This window comes from Drosophila bipectinata, chromosome 3R (genome assembly GCF_030179905.1).
Source record: "Drosophila bipectinata strain 14024-0381.07 chromosome 3R, DbipHiC1v2, whole genome shotgun sequence".
Lineage (NCBI taxonomy): Eukaryota > Metazoa > Arthropoda > Insecta > Diptera > Drosophilidae > Drosophila > Drosophila bipectinata.
This window is the reverse complement of record NC_091739.1, coordinates 25819873-25827529: the sequence shown is the minus strand read 5'-3', so window position 1 is coordinate 25827529 and position 7657 is coordinate 25819873.

The following is a 7657-nucleotide window of genomic DNA, read 5'->3' as shown; positions in this document are numbered from 1 at the left end:
CATCAAAATCTACAAACAAAATATTGTTTTTATATCAATAAATTTGCATCAAAATCAACAAACAAAATATATTTTAGATTTTTTGTCAAATTTTCTGGAGGATCCCCTTCAAAAGTCTGCGAGAATGCATGGGAGGAACTACATGGCCCACCGAAAAGTCTGTATCTTTGCCAAAACCCATCAAATTCTTGAGCGGAATACCTTAAACGATTTCTATATCGATTCTCAATAAATCTACATCAAAATCTACAAACAGAATATTTTTTAGATTTTTTGTCAAATTTTCTGGAGGATCCCCTTCAAAATCTGCAAAATGTATGGGAGGCAGAATATGGCCCACTGAGAAATCTATATCTTTGCCAAAACCCATCCGATTCTTGAGCGGAATACCTTAAACGATTTCTATATCGATTCTTAATAAATCTGCATCAAAATCTACAAACAAAATATTTTTTAGATTTTTTGTCAAATTTTCTGGAGGATCCCCTTCAAAATCTGCAAAATGCATGGGATGAACTACATGGCCCACCGAAAAGTCTGTATCTTTGCCAAAACCCATCCGATTCTTGAGCGGAATACCTTAAACGATTTCTATATCGATTCTAAATAAATCTGCATCAAAATCTACAAACAGAATATTTTTTAGATTTTTTGTCAAATTTTCTGGAGGATCCCCTTCAAAATCTGCAAAATGCATGGGAGGAACTACATGGCCCACCGAAAAGTCTGTATCTTTGCCAAAACCCACCCGATTCTTGAGCGGAATACCTTAAACGATTTCTATATCGATTCTTTATACATCTGCATCAAAATCTACAAACAGAATATTTTTTAGATTTTTTGTCAAATTTTCTGGAGGATCCCCTTCAAAATCTGCAAAATGTATGGGAGGCAGAATATGGCCCACTGAGAAATCTATATCTTTGCCAAAACCCATCCGATTCTTGAGCGGAATACCTTAAACGATTTCTATATCGATTCTCAATAAATCTACATCAAAATCTACAAACAGAATATTTTTTAGATTTTTTGTCAAATTTTCTGGAGGATCCCCTTCAAAATCTGCAAAATGTATGGGAGGCAGAATATGGCCCACTGAGAAATCTATATCTTTGCCAAAACCCATCCGATTCTTGAGCGGAATACCTTAAACGATTTCTATATCGATTCTTAATAAATCTGCATCAAAATCTACTAACAAAATATTTTTTAGATTTTTTGTCAAATTTTCTGGAGGATCCCCTTCAAAATCTGCAAAATGCATGGGATGAACTACATGGCCCACCGAAAAGTCTGTATCTTTGCCAAAACCCATCCGATTCTTGAGCGGAATACCTTAAACGATTTCTATATCGATTCTCAATAAATCTACATCAAAATCTACAAACAGAATATTTTTTAGATTTTTTGTCAAATTTTCTGGAGGATCCCCTTCAAAATCTGCAAAATGCATTTTTTGTCAAATTTTCTGGAGGATCCCCTTCAAAATCTGCAAAATGCATGGGAGGAACTACATGGCCCACCGAAAAGTCTGTATCTTTGCCAAAACCCATCCGATTCTTGAGCGGAATACCTTAAACGATTTCTATATCGATTCTCAATAAATCTGAATCAAAATCTACAAACAAAATATTTTTTAGATTTTTTGTCAAATTTTCTGGAGGATTCCCTTCAAAATCTGCAAAATGCATGGGAGGAACTACATGGCCCACCGAAAAGTCTGTATCTTCGCCAAAACGCATCCGATTCTTGAGCGGAATACCTTAAACGATTTCTATATCGATTCTCATTAAATCTGCATCAAAATCTACAAACAAAATATTTTTTAGATTTTATGTAAAATTTTCTGGAGAATCCACTTAAAAGTTTAAAAGCATGCAAGTTATTTAAGAAAATAATGGAAGTGAATCTTTGAAAATAGGATGTGATAGTTTATTTGAAATGTCAAGGATCCCAAAAATGTTTTTGGGCATCAAATTACGTTCAATTCAGAAATTATCCTAAATTTAAACAAATGGGAGCCGCTCCCCAACACATGTATTCGCACTTTACCAGACACAAGTATATTTTCAAGCTGGTCCTTATGTTTGTCGTAAACAAAAGTCTCGATAATTATGATAATTTGGTTTTATGCTCCGTTTGTCTGCCTTTCAGCTCCTTTTGCCCTGCACTCTCTTGCTGTCATGCCCAAATTGTGGTTGTCATAAAAGAAAATGTCCAAAAAATAACTCAACGACAAGTGTGTGCAAATGGTTCGGTATACATGGATATTTGCACATTTATATGCATAAGTGCACTGTTGATAAAATATTTCAAAAAAATAAAATTAAATTTTTTTTTTTTTCGAAAATTTTTGGCAAGCTAAGCTTGACGGAAGAATGTTACTTAACTTGTCAAAGACTCTTAGCATTTAAGGAAAAGCCTTTGATTTTGAAATAATTGTAATTCTTATAGGATATTAAAATGTATTCAAGTGTACCTACATAAACACACATATATAAAAAAGTGGACTATGTTTTGAATGCATATTTCTTGCCTTATTTTTTGTGGTTGCCCAACCTGTTTCACCTGAGCGAGCTTCCCTTTAAAAAAGCCCGAAATTAAAAAGCCTCTGACAAGTGGACAGTAGGTAGGGTTCATTATCATCATGGTTATTATAATTATAATGTGGTGTCTGCTTTTTTGGGGTTTCCTTTGTGGCCTCCTGGAATCCTTTTTGGGAATGAGAAGAATTTAACAACAGCAACTGCACTTCATAGTGGTTAAAACTGATTTAATATATACATATTATTTATAAATTATTGTATATAAATATTGTTTATAAATATGTGCTTTTTCTGAAGACAGAGCTTCCTGTTCTTTCCCCACAACCTGCTCTTTGGATGCCTTTCTAAGCAGCAATTCTTAAATGGACAGTGAGGCGTCTCAAGGTCTTTGCTGTCAACTGATAAAGAGATAATATTGCAAAAAAAAGAACAGAAATGCAGAGAAGAAATTATAAGAAGAAGAGGCTTAAAAAGTGAAGTAGCAACTGTCTGACTGACATACACACACCATACACACAGTCGAGTACACCCAAAAGCCATGATATCATCGCAGAAACAGAAACATTAAAAACATTCGCGAAACAGACTGACTGAAATAAACCGCAGAAGGGGTAAAACTTAAAAAAAAAAATTTTTTAAAAATGTTTAAAAATTTGTAGCTAGAAATATTTTAAAGAAATTAAAAAAAAAATAAATTGATGCTCCTGAAGATCCCATAGCCTCTTTTCATAATTATAAAGATTATTTTCTAAACACATATGTATGTATTTAAAATTGTTCTCCAAGTGCATATACTCCATCTGACAATCGACAGAGATGGCTGAAGACTCACATATATCCCCACTCTTCCCACACACACACTGGCAAGTTCAAGTTTGTGAGACAGGATCCCATTCAAGGCCCCAACCAGCAGACTGCGAAGCAAAAAAAAAAGAGACAGAACAATGGGTGGGGGATGGGGATGGAGCACGTTGAAAAATCGCAAACAAGTTTCGCTTTTATTTAGTGCCCAGCAACAACAAAAACAGCGCCAACTTGCAGATTCCCCCTTCACACAGCCACAAATTCCACATACTACGTGGCCTTATATAGAAAGGGGCACTATATACCCCATACCCATACCCGATGCCAAAGCCCAAACCCATACCCATACCGAACTTTGGCGATCCGATGCGAACGAATGTTCCACAGCTTTACGTGCCACAGCATAAAAATGGAACAGGCAGCTGAAGATGCGAAGACTGGCGATACATTTGGGGGCAACTGAATGAGAATTCTACAACTTTATTAGTTTTATAATTTTTTAAGACTTTTGTTAAGACTTTTTAACTGCAGATACACACTTCTAAAAAAATATTTTCTAAGAGACCGAAATATCTTAAGAACATTCTAAAAACGTAGAAGAACATACATACATAGATACCTAAAGAGCATAGATACAAACGTCTTTAAAGTTTAAACCTTTAGTTCTGAATTATCTATTCCTTAAATTCTAAGTAATCTTAGTTATTTCCTGATTCTTGGCTATGTCTATAAACAAATAATATATATGTATATATATTACTATATATCTTAAATCAAATAAAATACAAACTCCTTTAAGCCTTTAGTTCTTAATGATTTTTCATAGCTTTAATATTAATAAACAAAATTAAAAATAAACCCTAATAATGTCTACTATTTCCTGATCCTTGGCTGTTTCAAGTTTGCTGCCAAAAGCAAAGGGAATCGCACTTAATGCTCCACTGATTGCACAACGATCGTTAAAAGGGAGAATGCGATAGATGCAGGGGAGCCAGTGGCGGATTCCAAGGGAATTTCTGGGGGGATATTTCAAAAGATCAGGGGTAAAAAGGGGACGAGTGTGTGTGTTAGCAGTAGACACAATTGTAGCCGCAGTCGGTGTCAGTAGGTAGACCCCATCGCATCATCATTATCATCATCGGGCCACATATACAGCAACATCATTGTGCATCTATGTGTGTCACAAGGAGTTGAAATTAAAGTAAGGCAGGAGGTTTCTCGGACTGCTCTCGGCATGTGCAGATAGAATATAGTCTGTCTTTTCCCCCCCATGCCCCACTCATTTCACTCTTTTTTAAACCACCATACAATGGGCATTTAATTATTTAACCCTTCCACAATTCCCCGCGATGGCAGACAGGGCCAACGAGTTGCATGTGATGCAACTTTGTTGCAAAGTGGTTTGGAAATTGGGTTGGCTTGAGGGGTACCTATAAGTCTTAACATTTTTGAATTGAGAGAATTTCTTCGTTTTTCCTTTAACAGATTTATGTTTATTGTAGTTTTTAATTTAATTTAGCTAATATTTGATTGCCGAAAATACCCACTAAATCCCTTTCGTATACCCTCTATAATGAAAAGTGATTTCTCAGCCAGGATGAAGCTCCAGCTCCCGGCTGATTAATCGCGAATCGTGATGGAGCTATCGGCTTGGAATAACGTTCCGGCCCCAGCTGAGATCCTGCCTCCCTTTGTGCGTTAAAAATAGTACCGCCGCCTATTTAGATCTTAAATCCCAGATATATGTACACATTCATCCGTGATGGGGTTGCCCTGTGGGCGGTGTGGGGTCGTCAAAAACTGATGAACTGCAATGGGAATGGAATCTTCGATGGGACGCTAATTGGAGCCACCACTCTTGGAATGATTTATTCCAAATATTTACACTTGCTCTACCAGATCGTATATAAATCTTTCCCCACCAAATGTTTTGTCACGCGATCTCAGCATCTAAGCATATGGTTTTTATTTCATGTCCGAGGCTCTCCATGTTCTGAGGTTCTGGCTTAGTTCAGCTTGGTTCAGAAATTGCCATAAATTATGAAATGATTTTGAAAACAACTCAAGGAGAACTCTACACCATTTTCAATACCATCCATAAGCAATTCCCGCAACAGAAGAATAATATTGTTTGTATTTCGGTTATGGATCGACCGAACAATAAAAGGTTTTATATTTCCGTAGGAGGGATCCCAATTACAGAGTTCGCCTGCAGTGTGCCAGATAAGCCCAAGGACCTCGATCCCCAACTGTGTGACCTTCGATAAATCAAAGGCCAACCTTAAATCCCAATACGAACTTATGGCCTCCGTTTCCGCGCTGACAGTGACCACCTTTAACCCTTTCACTAATTATACTGCTACAAAAAAAGAAGCCAGAAAAAAAAGAAATAAATTTTTGAAAAATGACTTCTTCGGCAACAAAGACTTCCCTTGATGGACGACACTCTAGGGAGCGTTTGTCTCACCCCTTCTTGAAGGAAAAAAAATACACAACAAATTGCTTACTGGGCAAAATGCAAATCAAAATGACAAAAGCAATTAAATTTAACCCATTTCCAATATGAAAAAAAAGTTCACTTTTTGTGGTTATTTCATGTGGAAAATGTACTGCATCATGGGATAGGGTTCAGATTCAGATTCAGGTTGCCAACAGTTGCAGGGAAATCGGACAAAAAAAAGAGGAAAAAAAGAATAAGGAAAAGGGCTTTTTTAATTATTTGGCGCCTGCATGTGTCTCTATTTAAATTAGCTGGCGGGGATTTTTTTTTCTAAGGCTTCGTTTGAAATTAAAATTCAATTTGAAAAATGCCACGAAAAATAACAGCGAAAACGGGCCAAAAAATTTTACAACAAAAGTGGGCTAATTGTGTTATGGTCCCTCAGGGGGATGGTTCCAAAGGTCCAAAGTCCTGGACAGGTTCAAAGGGTTGTCTCGGAAATTAGTTTTACAATTTATGGTGCAACATTGGTTGGCATTTCGGGTGGCTGGGACTAGGGGATGGGGCAAGCTTTTCAATTGCCATAAATATGATTTATGATCAGCGCATTTAATAAGGATAATTTTCATTATATTATTTCTAGCCGGGCCAGCCTGCCACTGGAAACGGCGGTTCACACCCGCCCCAATTAACTCACAATTGCAGGAGTCTGTGTCGCGGTTTCTGTATTCGTTTATTTCGTTTATTTGCGTCTTCCCTCCAAAGATGCCACGTCCACGTCTTGGGGCAACTGTTCATCAGTCATGCAATCGCAAAAGCTGCCTTCCTCTGCGATCCTCAATGACATCGAAATGTGCGGCTGGCATGCCGGGAACTTGGTCTTCTCAGCAGAAACAACTCATCGATGAGGGCGGCCCCCGCCAGAAAACCTTGAAAACGACAGTCAAAGGGCTGGCTCTCTGTCTCCCAGTAAGGCCCCCTTTGCCGACAGAGCCCCTGGGAGCCCCCCTCCTTTTTTGCCTTGGTCGCGGGATCAGCACAAAGGCGGCGTGCAAAGTAAACAGCAAAATCATTGCACAGTGGTTGCTTGTTTAAGATTTTTAATATGGATCAGAAATGATATTATTATTATAGTAAAATATTAAATAGACTAAAAAATATTAGGAAGATTATTATAATTAGTATTAGGAATGAAAGTAAAGACTATAATACATAAATTGTCAAGTTTTCAGACCTTTTTGAGAATTTAATTTTTTGTTCTAAATTTATATTCAAGGATATATCCAACCCACTGTTCCGGGAATCGGGATTTTGAGTTGCCTTGGCACGACGCCTGGCCAGAACAAACATTGTTAGCACTAAATGTTGTCGTTGCCTTACCCTTGCCCCCCCAAGTCCCTTTCTCCTTTCTCGATAGCAATATTTACACGCGGTGCACGAAGTTGCAATGTGAATGTTGCTCGTTGCTGGTTTGCTGGTTGCTGGTTGCTGGCTGCTTGTTGATGTTGCTGCCATTGCTGTTGCTTTAGCTGGTGTCGACAGATACGGCGAGGCATTAAAGTATAAAAATAAGAACGTCTTCCTGCCCACAGCCCCCGCCCTGCCTCCCTGTTTCCAGGCCTTTTCATCTCCTTCGTGGGAGCGGGCCGCACTTGAAATTGCATTTGCTTGGCCTGGCCTTGAAAAAATGGCAACGCCACCAAACCTCAGGAACTGCCAAGACTCACTTGGCCCGAAGTCTCAAGCGGCTAATTTTTTTGTCCCAAGTAGTTAGCCCTTTAAATAATATTTATAAAATAATAAATAGTTGGTTGATGTAATTGACTTTTATTAAGTGATCTTCAAAGAATTAAAATTGTTAAAAATC